This window comes from Rosa chinensis, chromosome 2 (assembly GCF_002994745.2).
Source record: "Rosa chinensis cultivar Old Blush chromosome 2, RchiOBHm-V2, whole genome shotgun sequence".
Taxonomy (NCBI): Eukaryota; Viridiplantae; Streptophyta; class Magnoliopsida; order Rosales; family Rosaceae; genus Rosa; species Rosa chinensis.
The window spans coordinates 33,719,094-33,735,487 of record NC_037089.1 but is presented as its reverse complement, the minus strand read 5'-3'; the positions used below and the strand labels follow the sequence as shown (position 1 = coordinate 33,735,487).

At 38.2% G+C, this 16,394-nt stretch overlaps 1 long non-coding RNA gene across 2 annotated transcripts; it reads left to right on the top strand.

Annotated features, from left to right (window-relative positions):
- Positions 1-13,157: 13,157 nt before the first annotated feature.
- On the top strand, positions 13,158-14,011 carry LOC121051947. Of its 2 annotated transcripts, none has more exons than XR_005807559.1 (3): positions 13,158-13,502; positions 13,628-13,781; positions 13,873-14,011. It is a non-coding gene; the product is annotated as an uncharacterized LOC121051947 (long non-coding RNA). The 2 variants fall into 2 exon arrangements; XR_005807560.1 differs by having other exon boundaries at positions 13,628-13,765; positions 13,873-14,009.
- Positions 14,012-16,394: the final 2,383 nt, after the last annotated feature.

Sequence of the window (16,394 nt, the reverse complement as noted above, 5' to 3'; positions counted from 1 at the left end):
TTGTGTAATGAAAAGAAAAAATGAGAAAAAAAATAAAAATTATTTTTTCTAAAAGAAAGCCAAAAAATTTAGAGCCATTAGATTTTGGAGTGATAAGATGGTTTTTTTTTCTCAAGAATTACATGACATGATTTGACAAATAGGTGGTGACAGGACCCGACCCAAGTTTCACCCCGAAACCCAGGTACAAGCCTATGGGGCCCACTTTAAGTGAAATCCTACCGAAAAATCGACAGAACCTCCCCTAAAATAGGCTACCCAAAATTTCACAAAACTTAGACATGATTAATAATAAGTTCCTACTCAGATACACATCCCAATATTTACATTCCAAGTGTATATGTTACATTCAGGAAGTATGAATTCTACCTTAACCTCCATATGATAACATATTCTCAAACACTAACATTCTCCAAAATAAAAGGTTATCAGAGCAGTGCTACATAACTAAGCCGATATCATACAAGGTAGGTTAAGTATTAACCGACAGTCAAAACGGAAGCGCTGATTCCTATGCCTCAAATTCCTGGACGCGATCTCGGCCAATCTGAAATTTGGGCATTTGAAACCAAAGGACCCAGGGAAAACATTTAAAAACCGTTAGAGTGAGTGGACAAAACTGAAACTAGTTATGAAACAATTAATTGAATGCTTCCCCATTTCTCTTGTTAACAAAACCGAAATGCAGCGAGATTCCACAATATTTCCAACTCAATCTTTGTTTTTAAGAAAACTCATTTGAAGATTAGAAAGGACTGCGTCTAGTCATCTCATGCCATCTGGGAGGGACTGCCACCCAGATGAAGCATCGGAAGGGACTGCCAACTAACTACCTCATGTCATCTGGAAGGGATTGCCACCCAGGTGACTCACCGGAAGGGACTGCCAACCGGGATGTAGTCTAGAAAGGATTGCCAACCAGACTAATACCTAGAAGGGACTGCCAACTAGGTAATATACACATCCGCCAAAGATAGCCTCCTTGCCAACTCCTTTCTTTAAATCCATTTCTTTCATGATACCACATTTACTCAAATAATATTCCATTAAAAACTTAATACCTGTTTGAGCCCAAAAGTAATTTTGGCAAAATTCTTTAGTGGGTTCGAGCCAGCGGGCCGATACCTGCGGCCCAAAAATAGAACTACTCGGGTTTGGGTTATGGCTTCGCCCATTCCGTGTTTCATAAGGAGACGAAACCTTATTGAAATCGAGTAGTAGAGACTAAACAGGAAACTTCAATTAAGAATCCTTCTGAGGCAAGGAGCAGTCGAAACCCTAGGGTATAAATAGAGGGTTAAGTGGCGAAATCAAGAACCCTTGCTCGAATCAATCAATCCCAGCGATTACAAAGCCTCCCCGGAGCAAACCTTCAACCTTGTTGAAACCCGGTGACCGCCAGTCAGTCCTAGTCTCCTTGCGAGCCGACTGTCAGCCTCACCAGATCAACCCGGCGACCGTACTTCCAGTCCCAGTCTCCTCGCGAGCCGACTGCCAGTACTACTGCCATCGACACACCCAGCGAAGCAAGGGTAACGCCCTCGCAACCCAGCGAAGCTAAAGATACGCTTTAGCAAACCCGTGCTTTCTCAGAACTTCCCAGTGATTGCTCTGCTCAACCTACAACGTTGAGTATCGATTTTGGTGACCGAAGAGATCACCACCAAAGTCCTTATCCGTAAGGCAAAAGTCCTTTCTCGAAAGGCAAGAGAAGAACCCTGTGACGAGGTTGGTGCTCTCCTCGTCCACAGTGCTTGAAGAAGAAGTCAGGTCAAGGGACTACTCCAACGACTACACCCCGCGGTGCTGGCACACCTGCGCAATCACTCGCTCAAAAGAGACAGTTTGCAAGACAACTGGTTTTGGAGCCAAACAATACCATGCTGCATACATTATTTAAATAAAATAAAAGTCCACTCACAGATGAATCTCGCAGCTAATCATGCTGCCTGCCCGTGTCCTCCTCACTCAAGGGATCAGTACATCCTGTAGGAAAAGGACAGGATATAATTAACCTCGATAAGAAATTAATCTAAGAGTCAAGGCTTAATCCTTTGGAATAGTCATTACTCAAAAGATATTTTCTCTAACAACCAATTCTTCAATTTAGGATTCAACTCTCGAATTTTCGGAATTCCTTACAATTTCAATGCCCTCAAAACTCTAATCTTCACAAGGATCGTTTTGATAACTTAACCAACTAAATTTCAATTTCTTAACCAAAACTAACTACCAAATTATAAAATAATTCTCTTTCCAAATCTCCAAATTCTCTCTTAATTTTTCGTCTTCAAATCATAATCTTTTCTGTAATTTCCCAACAAAATAATTCAACAATAGCCTTTTACCAAGAGATTTAACCCATAACATTTATAAACCATAATAATCAAACAACCATATTCAACATCCAACTCCAAAGAAATCTCAATACCAAACAATCTCAAGTCTAACACAAAACTCAAAGAGTAAATCCAATTCCGGTCAACCTATATTAGCTCAAAATCATCTCCACAACACACCCAACAATTTCTATACCTACAACAGCAACCAAAATCAAGCAGAAATGGTCGGAAAGATCAAACAAAAACCAAGAACTCGACTGTTACTGTTCACGTTACAAAAACCAAGAACTCGACAGTTACTGTTCACACTATCAAACACCTTCAAATCTTCCTCCACCGATCAAAACAAGCTGCAACAAGGTTGAGAACACGTTTAGCACCTCACCAACAACCAAAACCCTCAAAGAATCCGGCCGGAAACCGGAGATCAAAGCAAATCCCGATTTTTCCCATTTCTGAAAATTTCCTCTTCAAATCTCAAAAATCAAAACTACCCAAGGTGAAAAACTTACATGACTAGGTAGAGAAGGAGGAGAGGATCATGCCATGCCAAACGGTTCGTCCTGGGGTGGCCGGACGGCAGCGAAATAGTCAGAAAACCAGAAACTATGCAAAGGAGAAGAAAAAAGGAGGGGGAGGTCGGGTTTGACCCTTCTTTGGCTGCTTTGACTTCTCTCTTCTCTATCCTAAAATAGAAATTCTTTTAAAACAACATCTATGAATAGTAACCTTCCATTTTTGTCTTAAATTTCCCTAAAAAAAAACTCCGATTTAGACAAACAACGTGTCCACAAACTCGATTTTCCGTATACTACAACATTCTCAAAGAATTTTCTTAACTCAACGGACAAGGAAAAAGTCAACTCCCGGTCAATAACGGTAAAGATGTAACTAGTAAAAAATTTTAAGGTACGGGGCATTACAGGTTGTGTGTAGGTGATATGACATGACATGACCCCCAAAATTGTGGCCACAAATCTAGGTCTCATTGAGGCAAACAATTATTTTTCTTCTAAAAATAGAGCCATCACTCATTATTCGGACAATTCTAAAAATAGAGCCATCACTCACTATTATGATGAACCGTCTATGTATTTCATAAAAATGAATAACTAAAAAGTCTTCAATTTGACTGATTTTTTTACAGAGCTAATTTTTGTATTACGTTATACAACATAAAGTTATTATGCTTTTTTTTTTTTTGAAGGAGAATAAAACTTCATTAACTAGATACAATTACAATCGTACATGAGCTCATCCAGTATGAATTATGGGCCGCCATTCGGATTGTTTCGAACATGGCTTGCAGCTCAGCATGGAATGGCGTAGTTATAGAATGTAATGGTCTAATAGCTACTGCCCTCTGCTGTCCTGGAACACCATGCCAGCTCTACTCTGTCCAGTTTGTGCTATAAAAGCACCATCAGTGTTGCATTTCAGCCAATTCGCTGGTGGTTTCACCCAACCTTTGCTTCGTGCTTCCTATTGATTACCTCCACTATTAACTTTGACAAAGCACATAACATATATATGTTGAATTAGTAACAATTAGTAGCTTGTAATACGAGGATTTTAGGACATTTAAAGTCTAAAAAAAAAAGTACTGCTGGTGACAAACTAGTCATTAAACAATGAGAACTCAACAATCAAACTAATACTGCATGTCGATAAGCAATGTGGTTCTAGTTCAACAATCGGAAGCCTTTCACTAGTGGTATGAGGTTTTTGTTAAACAAATGAACTAATGAAGAAACGAAAATGATCAATTCAAGAGTTACCCTTGGGTTAATGGTTTCTATGACATAAGCTTTTTGTGACATTATTGCCGGACTTATCATTTTTTCGGTTCTCCTTATATTAATGAGTAGAGCCAAGCAATAATGTGGCTCATTTTCTTGCTCATCATGCTCTTATATATAAATCATTGTAATAGCTGTTGGGAGCTTTATCTTCTCATTGTTTTTCTTTGTTTATCCAAATCATGAATCATTGCGAAAAGCAAAAGCTTCATAACTAAAAATCATTAAAATAAGAAATATTACAAAAGTCAAAAAAGCTTCTGATAAAATAAAATAAAATAAATAAAAAGAGAAATCACTATACCGACTAAATTAGATTTAAGTAAGATTAGATATTTGATTTTTTCTATCGAGACATGCGAGCAGACAGAAACAAGAAGCAACAAAGAGTTGGAAAAGATGTCGAATGCGATTGGATTCAGATTTTAGTTGGATTGGGTTTGGGCCCTTGTTTGGACACAGTCTAGAGCTGACCATTGATATGGCCTCGTGCTAGGTGATGCGCTCGAAAGCAAGCGCATAATTTAACCCTGAAATATCGTTAGTAGTATAAGCAAATAGGGATCGTTCTATCCGGGGATTGAGGGTACACTTGTAATTGTGAAACAAATAAAGAAAAGTATTATTTACAAAAATAAAATAAAGAATAAATATATACAAGTAAACACAAATAAGGGGGGATTAGGATTCTTAAAATTAAAATTAAAATAAATAAAATAAAGAAAACGTAAAAACATATATACAAGGGTGGAACGCAAGGAACAAATATCAAAATCAATTCCATGTAATCAAATTCGATTCAAACCCTATAATTGTTCTTCCAAGTCATGAGAGATGAGTTGATCATGTGAAACATTCGAAAGCAAATGATTTCTCATATTTTACTTTTCAATGCTAATTAACCTAAGTGAAAGCACCTAGATTAATCCTATCAAACATGCAATCAAGCCCTAGAAAGCTAGTCAATCATGACATGTTCAACGCATTACACATAGAGAAAGGCTATCAACTCAAGTGTACAACTTAATTATGGAAAAGTCCACCTAATTGCAATCCTCTTCAATTAAATTCGATTCTTGTCCAGAACCTTTACTACTTTTGATTCAAGTTACACAAAACGAAAAGTCGATTTCATGTTCTTAAACCTAGCACCAATTACATGCAAATCCTATAAGTGTCGACCCAAATAAGATAAACATATAAAAGTTTTCTATAAAGCAAATTTAATCGAACAAACTCACATAAGCAACTTAGAATCACAATTATAGAATTCGAAAACTTTATTTAAACATAGAAATTGGGCTTAAACTTTGCCCTAAACCTTATTGTTAACTAGAAACAAGTTCATACGAAATCAAACAAGGAAACCAAAAAATCATTACAAGGAAAAAGAATGAATTACACCGTGAGGGGAGATGGAGATGGAGAGCTAGATGGTTGGATCTTGAATCTTGGAAGCAAGCCTTCAAGGTGGATGATGGAGGATATGATCTTCACGGCTCCTTCTTCTTCTTCCTCTCCTTGCTTGAAAACGCAGAACTTTGCAACTAGAGAATGGAGAAGGAAAATGGAAAGGAAATGGAGAGACAAAGAAGATGAAATGGATGAAGGAATTGGTATATTGAGAGTGAGAGGAGAAGTGTATTTATAGCCCAAAAAATGATGAATGGAGGGTGGAGATGAACATAAATGAAGGGCTAGATATGTTAGACAAATTTGTAAAAAATATCTTCCCACTTGTTTATCACTTGTTCAACTTGAATTGATTTTCCTCCTCAAGATTTTCCACTTGCTTGCAACTTTGATTTTCCTCCTCAAGTTTGACAAAGGTTGTTAGCAGATTTGGAGGTGAATTTCTGCCCCTTTATTCCTTCAATTATTTCTCCATCAAAACTTCATATTGGGCCTCCGATTTCTTCATATGAAATTATCCACCATGAGTGTAGATTACTGTGGTAAAATTTCAGAATTTATTGCCATGTGGTTGGGCCGGAAATGCTGCTGGACCTCTTACAGGTCCAGTTTTCCGGTTTTGCTTCTGTAGAAAATTGGGCTGATTGTTTGAAGGCCTTCCACTCATATTTTTCTCTGGCACTCTTCATAAGAAATGATCCTTTGGGTGTCTAGAATGGATTTGGAAGGTTTCAGCTCATTTGAAGTTCATTTGGTCAGGCGGCCGCTCCTTCTTCTTTGCTTGGCTTGGTTTCTCCTAGCCGGAGTAGGAGTATGTGTAAAATTGATCTTTTAGTACATTTCCATTTTTCTACTCCAATGTACCTTCATCTTTGCTCCCCTTGGTGTTCGCAAGCTCCTCTTTCCATTTATGAGTTCATTTCCATATTTTAGCTCGGAGGTCCTGAAAATAGAAACTAATAAGAAAAATAGAAACTTTCCTAAACTGAAAAATAGAAACTACCGAAAATGGAAACTTACTAAAAATGATAAATAGAAACTATAAAAATAGAAACTTTCTACAAATAGGAACTTTCCCAATCAAAAAATGAAAACTTTCCTAAACAGGGTTTTAATAAGGAAATAACGCAAGAAATATACGGAAAAGCAAGTAAAACGTCGCATTAAAATGCTCATATCACTAGGTCTACTGGTTTTGGCTTGGAATTAGCCCAAGTCTAGCTTTAGCAACAACACTTTTTTTCCCCTTTGTTTGGTTTATGTTTGTAGAATATGTAGCGATCTTGAGTGATCATTTTTATTTTTTTTTAATCACAATACACTATTGATGAGTGATGTTGGATTCTACCCAAAATTATCATGTCTATTCAATCAACAAGAGGCGGAGTTGACTCGAATACATGTACATTGACAGGACCCACCCCGAATTCCACCCTGGAATCCGAAGTGGTCCTGCGGGACCCACCTTTAAAGGAGATTTACCAAAAATTTCGGCATAACCTCCCTTAAAAATGGATAACCCAAAATCCTGCGGAAAACAAAATTCACTTCTAATAATCCAGCCACAACTCCTGGAGTCACCCTGCTCCCAAATTCTACCAATCCCATCTCAAAAACTAACAGCATCAAACATAATCTCCAAAAGGTATAAGTTACTACAATCACCAATGTTAGGTCATAGACCTCAAATATAATTCGTACAAGTTTGGGTCACATATCCCTTAGTAATCAGAGCATTCTAGGAATATAAGTTTAACACAGAGTGCAGTAGGCTAAATAAATAACCTACAAAATATGATGACGGAAGCGGATGCGGTCACTATGGCTCACTTCAGGACGCCGAGCAGCAACACTGAAAACTGGGCATTTGAAACCGAAGGGCCCAGGGGAAAGTACGTAAAAACGTTAGCGTGCGTGGACAAAAATAAACAATTTAAAACCAAATGTATTTTATACTTTCCCACATTTATTTCTTTACAAATCCCGATGCATGCAAGGATTAACGAAAGTAAAACAAAAGGAGTTCCACTCATGAAAGCCGACTAGCCCCGCTAGTCACAATCGAATAAAAGAAAAGGTGGAAACTCCGATACTCAACGAAAAAGAACCAGCCCCGCTGGCTAAAATAAATCGGACTAGCCCCGCTAGTCGAAAATAATATAAAGAGTAGGGGAAGACGATAGCCATACAAGTGAGCCTCCCAGGCTTGGGTGATAGCCTCCCAGGCTAAAATACTCCCATAACTCCCGTAATATACCCTTACGCCACTAAGCGTAGCGATAGGATACCGGGCTACAGAATTACTGTCACATAGACAGTAACCTGCGCCACAAAGGCGGAGGGCTACGGTGATCCCATCACCGCGCCACAAAGGCGGAAAATCAATGCTAGCAATGATAAGTCACCCAAGCATGGCAACAGAAAATCCGAAAACCGTATAAATCCATAAAACTTCCCCAATTCTCGTAAATGAATTCCCAATGATGTGTCCCACACGCCAAGATAATCTCATCTTCAAAATAAAAGGAATATAAATAAATATAAAGATTAATTTCCTTGAATCTCATAAAAATCTCAATTTACCGAATATAAATTAAATATAAATAGTATAAATCCGGGAATCCCATCGGAGATAAATAAATAAAGGAAAATAAGCATAATCCAATGACGTGACCCCGCACGCCATAAAACCATCAAATAAATCAATTAACCAAAACTGTTTCCGAAAATAACCATATGCTCGAAAAAGTAAATTGATAAATAAATTATAACTTCGGAACCGATTAAATAAATGCATGCATCATTCTTTTGCAAATAAAAGTCCACTCACAATATATGCTCAATCCTGACGTCGCTCGGTATTTTCCTCGTATGGAGACTCCTCTCGTCCTGTACGAATAACAATCATAAATATATAATTCACAGGACGGAACTTTAACTTTACGATACTTATAATTGGAAATTCAAAACATCCCTCTTCCTAAAATCCGACTCCTCAACACTCTACAACATCCACCCTTAACACTCCATCAATATTCATTCATCGATAAATAAATTCTAGATTGAATTCGAAAGAATTCCGGCGATCGAAACCACGTAATCGTTAATTAATCAATTTAAACTCAATTCCTAATTCCTCCGATTTCCACCAAACTTCAAGTATTACATTCTACAATCATTATGGGGTATGTGGGATTAAAACACAGCTCTACGCGCCACCACGCGCTACCTACAGTGGCGGCGCGTGGGGACCACGCGCCGGCGGCGACCTTCTCCGATGACCACCAAATTCCGGCAACAACATCATCTCAACAGACCCAATCAACTTCTTAACTACAACATTGATCAATTTTACCTCTAAGTGGCCGAATCGAACCGGTGAAAATTTTCCAGAAAAGCTCAAGAACCCTATAATCGGGTTCAATCGATTCCACCTCTACATGGAAAATTGAGAAGCAAGACCTTAGGCAAAATGATCTCCTGCAAAAACCGAACCTTCGATGTGAATATGGTGGCCGGAGGTTTAGGAGGTGGCCGGAATGGCCGGAAATCGGCAAAATCCCCAAAACTGCAACCTTACCTTCCCGGCGTGAAATCGAGCTTTTCCGGCCAAAACTCCCCAAACCCAGGTCACTGGTATCACAAGCGGGTTGAGGCGCCCCTGTGGTGACCGGTTGCACGCCGGATGGTGGCCGGAATCGCCGGAATTGATGGAAGAGGGAGAAGGGCCGAACCGGAGGAAGAGAGATCGGGGGAGAGGAGAGGGAAAGAGTTGGGGTGGTTTCCGGAAATGGAAACCCACCCGGGTAACTTTCCACTTTTATCAAAAAGTTACCATAAACAGTAACTTTACAATTTCGGCCATAACTCTCGCATACGAAGTCCGATTTTTACGAACCACATATGCTCGCGCTCGGTTTAACGTCCCCTACAACTTTCGTGAAGAACATTTTCTCAAATTTTGACCCGAACAAAAAGTCAACTTTTAGGGCCACTAAATCATTCATAACGGTTAAAAAGAAAGTATCCAACAATTATATCCCAAATAAAGAGTAAATCGAAATTTCTAGGTTCGGGATGTAACATACATCCTTCAAAAATTTAGAGCCATCCTAATTGGTATGTTGACGTCCCCCTACCAAAACTGTTTGGCACTTTGTCGGATTGAAAGTCTCCATAATTGACTTGACTGTTTTTCCAACCTCATAGTATACCGAAGAATTTGTAGCTCTCCTATCGTCCTTCGAGACCTAAGAAGATAAGTTCAGCCTCATTGATCCGACGTTAGGTTACAAATAGGCCCATTAATAACTAATGTATATATTGTTCATTATGCTTATAACGTGTGAATAGGCTTCATCAAAGGGCCGGGCCCTACCCAATGGTAGCGGGTTTGGGCCGGGCCTTACTCCATTTTTAAATAGTAGCGGGCCGGGCCGGGCTGGGCTTTATTGTAAATTGAAGGATCCAAACCCATCCATTTAATGCGGACCTCGCAGACTTATTCGGGCCCTGCCGGGCTAACCTTGCGGGCTTTTTCTGGGCGGGCCTTGCGGGCTTTATTTACAAATAAAGCTTTAAAGATAATATTTTTTATAAACTTATATTTATATATCATACACTCCAAAGAGAAACCCCTATCAATTCAAAGAAAATGGAAAAATGGACCGTTGGATGACATTATTACAATAAATTATGAGTGTGGTAAAAAATTTAGCCAATTTCACCATATTTTCTAATCCGATCGAATTGGTCAACCGTCGTCACTTGTATGTTTTCTTGGTTGACCGATGTCATGACGACTGCGAAACGTGCTTATGTTTTCACATCACGTCTGTAAATATTTCATCGATGGATGTGCGTAGACATAAGATAAAAATTTCAATTTTAATTACAAAGATGTTGGCCTATATTAATTTGCCTCCTAAACTTGTATGACTTTTATATTGCATTTAAATTGTTGAGGTTCATTTTAAAGCAACCATGAAGTGGAACATGAATTTAGAGAAATCAACCCCTCGATTGAGAGATTGTAATGTTTTATAGTGATTGTAAAAAATTCAGTTAATTTGATTCTCGTTTCAAATTCGATCAATTAGGTCAAATTTAGTTACTCTTATAAAACTATATCTATATATCATACACTCCAAAAAGCAACCCCTATCAATTCAAAAAAAATGGAAAAATGGACCGTTGGATGACATTATTACAATAAATTATGAGTGTGGTAAAAAATTTAGCCAATTTCACCATATTTTCTAATCCGATCGAATTGGTCAACCGTCGTCACTTGTATGTTTTCTTGGTTGACCGATGGCATGACGACTGCGAAACGTGCTTATTTTTTCACATCACGTCTATAAATATTTCATCGATGGATGTGCATGGACATAAGATAAAAATTTCAATTTTAATTACAAAGATGTTGGCCTATATTAATTTGCCTCCTAAAGTTGTTTAACTTGTATATTGCATTTAAATTGTTGAGGTTCATTCTAAAGCAACCATGAAGTGGAAAATGAATTTAGAGAAATCAACCGCTCGATTGAGAGATTGTAATGTTTTATGGTGATTGTAAAAAATTCAGCTAATTTGATTCTCGTTTCGAATTCGATCAACTAGGTCAAATTTAGTTACTCTTATAAACCTATATCTATATATCATACACTCCAAAGAGCAACCCCTATCAATTCAAAGAAAATGGAAAAATGGACCGTTGGATGACATTATTACAATAAATTATGAGTGTGGTAAAAAATTTAGCCCATTTCACTATATTTTCGAATTCGATCGAATTGGTCAACTGTCGTCACTTGTATGTCTTCTTAGTTGACCGATAGCATGACCATCTCGAAACGTGCTTATTTTTTCACGTCACGTTTGTAAATATTCCATCGATGGATGTGTGTGGACATGAGATAAAATAAAATAAAAATATTTAATTACAAACACATTGGCCTATACCAATTTTCCTCCTAAAGTTGTATGACTTATACATTACATTTAAATTGTTGAGGTTCATTCTAAAGCAACCATGAAGTGGAAAATGAATTCGGAGAAACCAACCGCTCGATGGAGAGATTGTAATGTTTTATGGTGGTTGTAGAAAATCCAGCCAATTTGGTTCTCGTTTCAAATTCGATTAACTAGGTCAAACTTAGTTACTCTTATAAACCTATATTTATATATCATACACTCCAAAGAACAACCCCTATCAATTCAAAGAAAATGGAAAAACCGACCGTTGGATGAGTTTATTACAATAAACTATGAGTGTGGTAAAAAATTTAGTCAATTTCACCATATTTTCGAATCCGATGAAATTGGTCATCCTATATGTAAAATATATATATGCACTAATGCACATATTCTATATAGTATATAGAAATATAAGAACTTCCACACACACACACACATATCTATCTATATATATATAAACAAACACACACACATATATCTATATATGTATATATATATATATATTTATTATGCGTTAATGCATATATATCTTTTCTATATATATACATTTGGAAGCTTCACATATTGCAAAGAAGAATAGCAAGCTCAAGGAGAAGAAGAAGATAGTAACAAAAGGCCCAACCAGCCATTTTTTCTCACTGATTCTACAAGCTTCCATATATATGTTTATAAACACACACTCACAGGCCACACACACACACACACACACACACACGCACGTATATATATATATATATATATATATATATATATAAACACACACGCTGTTGAGAGAAAATCTGCACACAGTGAGCGTAAATGTCACCCAACATAATTTCACTCGTATTCATTTAGTGAATAGAGTTTTTATTATTTTGGGTTCGACCCATTCAAGACAGAATATGTCTCTTAATTACAATCCCTTGTTACAGGGAAACATCCTTTGATTCCATTTATGAAGAAACCAATTGATGGGATGTGTGTTTGTTTGTTTTTGCGACTGCACTCGGATGTTTGAATGGGTTGCCTACGTACCCTAGGAGAGGGATCAAGCCACTCGTAGTTCAAGAGTTCCAATGGGTGAATGACTCATTGGAGGCTTTTGATTTTGGAATGAGAGTAGTGTTTGGGATGAATTTGGTGTAAATGAACCAGGGATTCGATTTTGTGTTTAGGACGCGGTTGCATCTAGATAAATTTGGTTCTAGATTGCCTACATACCCTTTGATGGATCAAACCACATGTAGTTCCGGCATTTGAGATTTAAATGAGTAGATGACCCATTTATTTTGGATTTGTGTTTGAGAGATTTGAAAGGTTTAGAGCCTTTGAACTTTGTGTGATTTGGGAATGATTTGATTTTCTGGTGCTGGGAGAATTTGACTGGAGTCAGTGATTCATTTGGGACTGGCTGAATTTGACTGGTGGAGTCAGGGATTCTGTTTGGAGTTGCGGTTGCATCTAGTGGGTCGCTAGACTGCCTACATACCCTGTGAAGGGATCAAACCACCGTAGTTCATCCGAATTTGTAGATTTGAGCTTTTCTTGGTTTTGTACCAAAGTCCGGATATTTTGATATAGGCACCCATGTCGCCAAGTGAACTCCGGGTCGCATTTTGGAGTGTTCCTATTGAAACCAGTGACACCCAAGAAGTTTTTCTCTTTTCTTTTCAAGCACCCGTGAGAAGCTTATTGGAGACCCAAATTTGATAAGGGCACCCAGCTGCTATTTTTGCTCGTCGACTTTTTCTTTTCTTCTTATTTTTCCTTTTCTCCTCGGCCATTCTGCTTCTCCCTTTTCACCGCCTCGCACTGCCGTATCAGAACACTACGAGCTTGGCGCTAAGCTTTTACCAAGTGAAATTGGATATGGATTTGAAGAGGTAACTTGATCTGGAGATGGAAGCACGCATGGGTCTTCAACTAGAAGGAGTTTCTCAACTCTTGAAGCTCGAACTTTGCTGTATTGCTTCTTCCTGTGAGAAATTGGGTAAATACCTTCTCCTCCTGATTCTACACTTCAACTAATCGTGGATGCATACTGGGTAATAACTCCTTCTTGTTGAGCTTCTTTGATTTGGAGAGAAATTGATTTTGCTTGTTTTCACTTTCCAGCTTTCTTCAAAATTTCGGGGCATTTCTTTTGGTGTCTGCATATTCTTCCACTTACTTTGCTGGGATTGCATTTTGTGATTCTCTCCTGAACACTTGGTGAGCTGGGATTGCATTTCGTGCTTCTCTCCTGAATGCCTGGTGAGCACTAAGACGGGTAATTGCTACCTCAATTAAATTTGTTGTCTCATAGCTACCTCCACATGAATCTCAAGTGCTTGATTAAGACTTTTGTTTTTTGTGTGCAGGCATATCCACTTGAACGTGCCTTCCCAAAAAGTGAGTTGTTGCCATGGCATATAATTCAATTATCAAAGTTCAATTGATTTATATTTGTCTGCAACACCACCGCTTGGTCTCCTTGTTTTATACCGGTGCTTGTCTTTTTTTTTTGCTTCAAAAGATTGTCCACCATGATTAATTAAGGTAGACTAGTAGGCTTTGCATTATCCATTATGCCTTGATTTTTCTTTTGATTGAGAGAAGACCGCGTAGCTAGGCATCTTAATTGGTATTTTGTTGTTTGACTTGCATGCCATGTGAACTTGCAGCATGCTTTAACAAATCAACCTTTCTTGCTTAGCTTCATAATATATATTTTGTGGTTCCTCAAAGCACCTGGACATAGCCTCGTTGTTTAGCTTTTATTCAGAGTTGTAGCACAACACACTCTGACAATTATGGTTTTGAAGACTTTGTCATTTACATGAATGTCATATTCTTCTTTTTTTTTTTTAGACCCAGAACAATAATCAATTGTCCATGATTGGTCGTTCTTTCAGCTATTCTCTGCAATCCCCTGTTTGACAGAGCCTTTGTATGTGCTGCAGACGCAAGTGCAAGCGAGGGCTTTTACAGCGAACGCCATTTCACCGCTGGGATTTGGTGGACAAAGTGAGTCCAGATTTCTCACATAGAAGTGAGAGGCTTCTGCTTCACAGCTTGGTCTCAGGTTTCTGATTTATTTCCTCCTTGCTTGCAGGTTACTAGGAGTACTTCCAAGAGAACATCAAGGGTGAGCTTTCCTCTCCAGACACCACCTTTGATGATTTGTGTGGTTGTCTTGCTTGATCAATTCTTTGTGTGGCTTGTTTGCAGTGGTGCAAGGCCATTTGTTGTGTTGCGGTGGAAGGGATGGCAGGAGGTAGAAGGCTTTTGGTGGTGACCGTTGTTGACTTCCAGAACGGATGGCATGACACTCCACCGATTGGTCATACACTCGTTGATACACATGTATCGTATACGAGATTACGACCGTTCGGGGATCTCCATGGCTCCACAGCGACACCAGTAAAAGAGACCCTGCAAAAAAAACAAGAAGTAGCAGAGAGGCCTCAACCTTTTAGCGTCTGCTTGCCGGCTCCTTCTTCGAACTACTGAAGACTTCTTCTCTCTTTTGCAGCAAGGCTTCACCTTTCTCTTGATGTGTTTTATGTCCTCCAGTCCTTCTTGCTGCCCCTTTTTTTCTTTTTCCTTTTGTTGTAGAGAGTGTGCCTTTTTATAGGCAACAATGGATCAGCTTGAGATAGGATAATTATCAATTCAAATTCAAATTGCAGTTATAATCACATTTGTCAATTTGAAATGGATGTAGCAGCAACCAACTTTCACGTTGAAGCTTCTGGTGGCTTTTTGTGAATTTCAAACCTCACTTATCTTGACTTGGTCTTCCATTTGTAGGAGGTGAAGAATACCCACCACTCTTGTTTTGAAATTTGAATGTCCAAGTGAAGCATAAGAAATCTTTTGCATGTATTTGAATTTGCACATTAAATCCCGTAGAGCTGATCATCAAGTTTGAATTGCATGGTCTGTAAGTGCCCCATGCAAGAAGAATTCTATCTAAGCTTGGGGTCTTATCTTTGTACCAACGCAGCAACCTCTTTTTTTTTTTTTTTTTTTTTTTCAACACACGCAAATATATATCTATGTGTGTGTGTACAGATCCTATCCAGAGCGGAGCTCCTCTTTGAAATTAACGTGTGAAGTTCGAGTTTTGGGTCACTTTTCGGTCGCATATCCACATCTCGACCGTTCAGTTTTTAGGTACTAGTGTATAGATCATTTCTGCAAATTTTCAGCAAAATTGATGATCGTTAAGTTATCTAACTCGCTTAAACCAATGGACGGACTAAATATGTCAACCTGAACCGTACTAGCTTTAAGGCAGTTATCAATGCCTTAACGATCATCATTTTAGCTGAAAATTTGCAGAGATGATCTATACACTAGTACCTAAAAACTGAACGGTCGAGATGTGGATATGCGACAGAAAAGTGACCAAAACTCGAACTTCACAAGTTAATTTTCAAAGCGGAGCTCCGCTCTGGATATAATATGTGTGTGTGTGTGTGTGTGTGTGTGTGTGTGTGTGTGTATATATATATTTATAAACACACACACACACACACATATCTACATATATATATACACACACACACACACAGACACATATAGATTTATATATGTGTGTGTGTTTATATATATATATATACACACACACACAGGGCCCTTCTAGTGCGGGATCCCTTTTTTGGGTCTTTTATATGAATTGGCATTATACCAACTTTTCGATCATATTTTCACATCTTAATTGTTCAGTTTTTCGGTCCGTTCGTGTAAATTGCAGTTTTGGATGGCTTAACGATCACCAATTTGGCTGAAATTTGCAAAAGTGATCTATACATTAGGACCTAAAAACTGAACGGTTAAGATGTGAAAATATGATTGAAAAGTTGGTATAATGCCTATCCCTATAAAAGACCAAAAA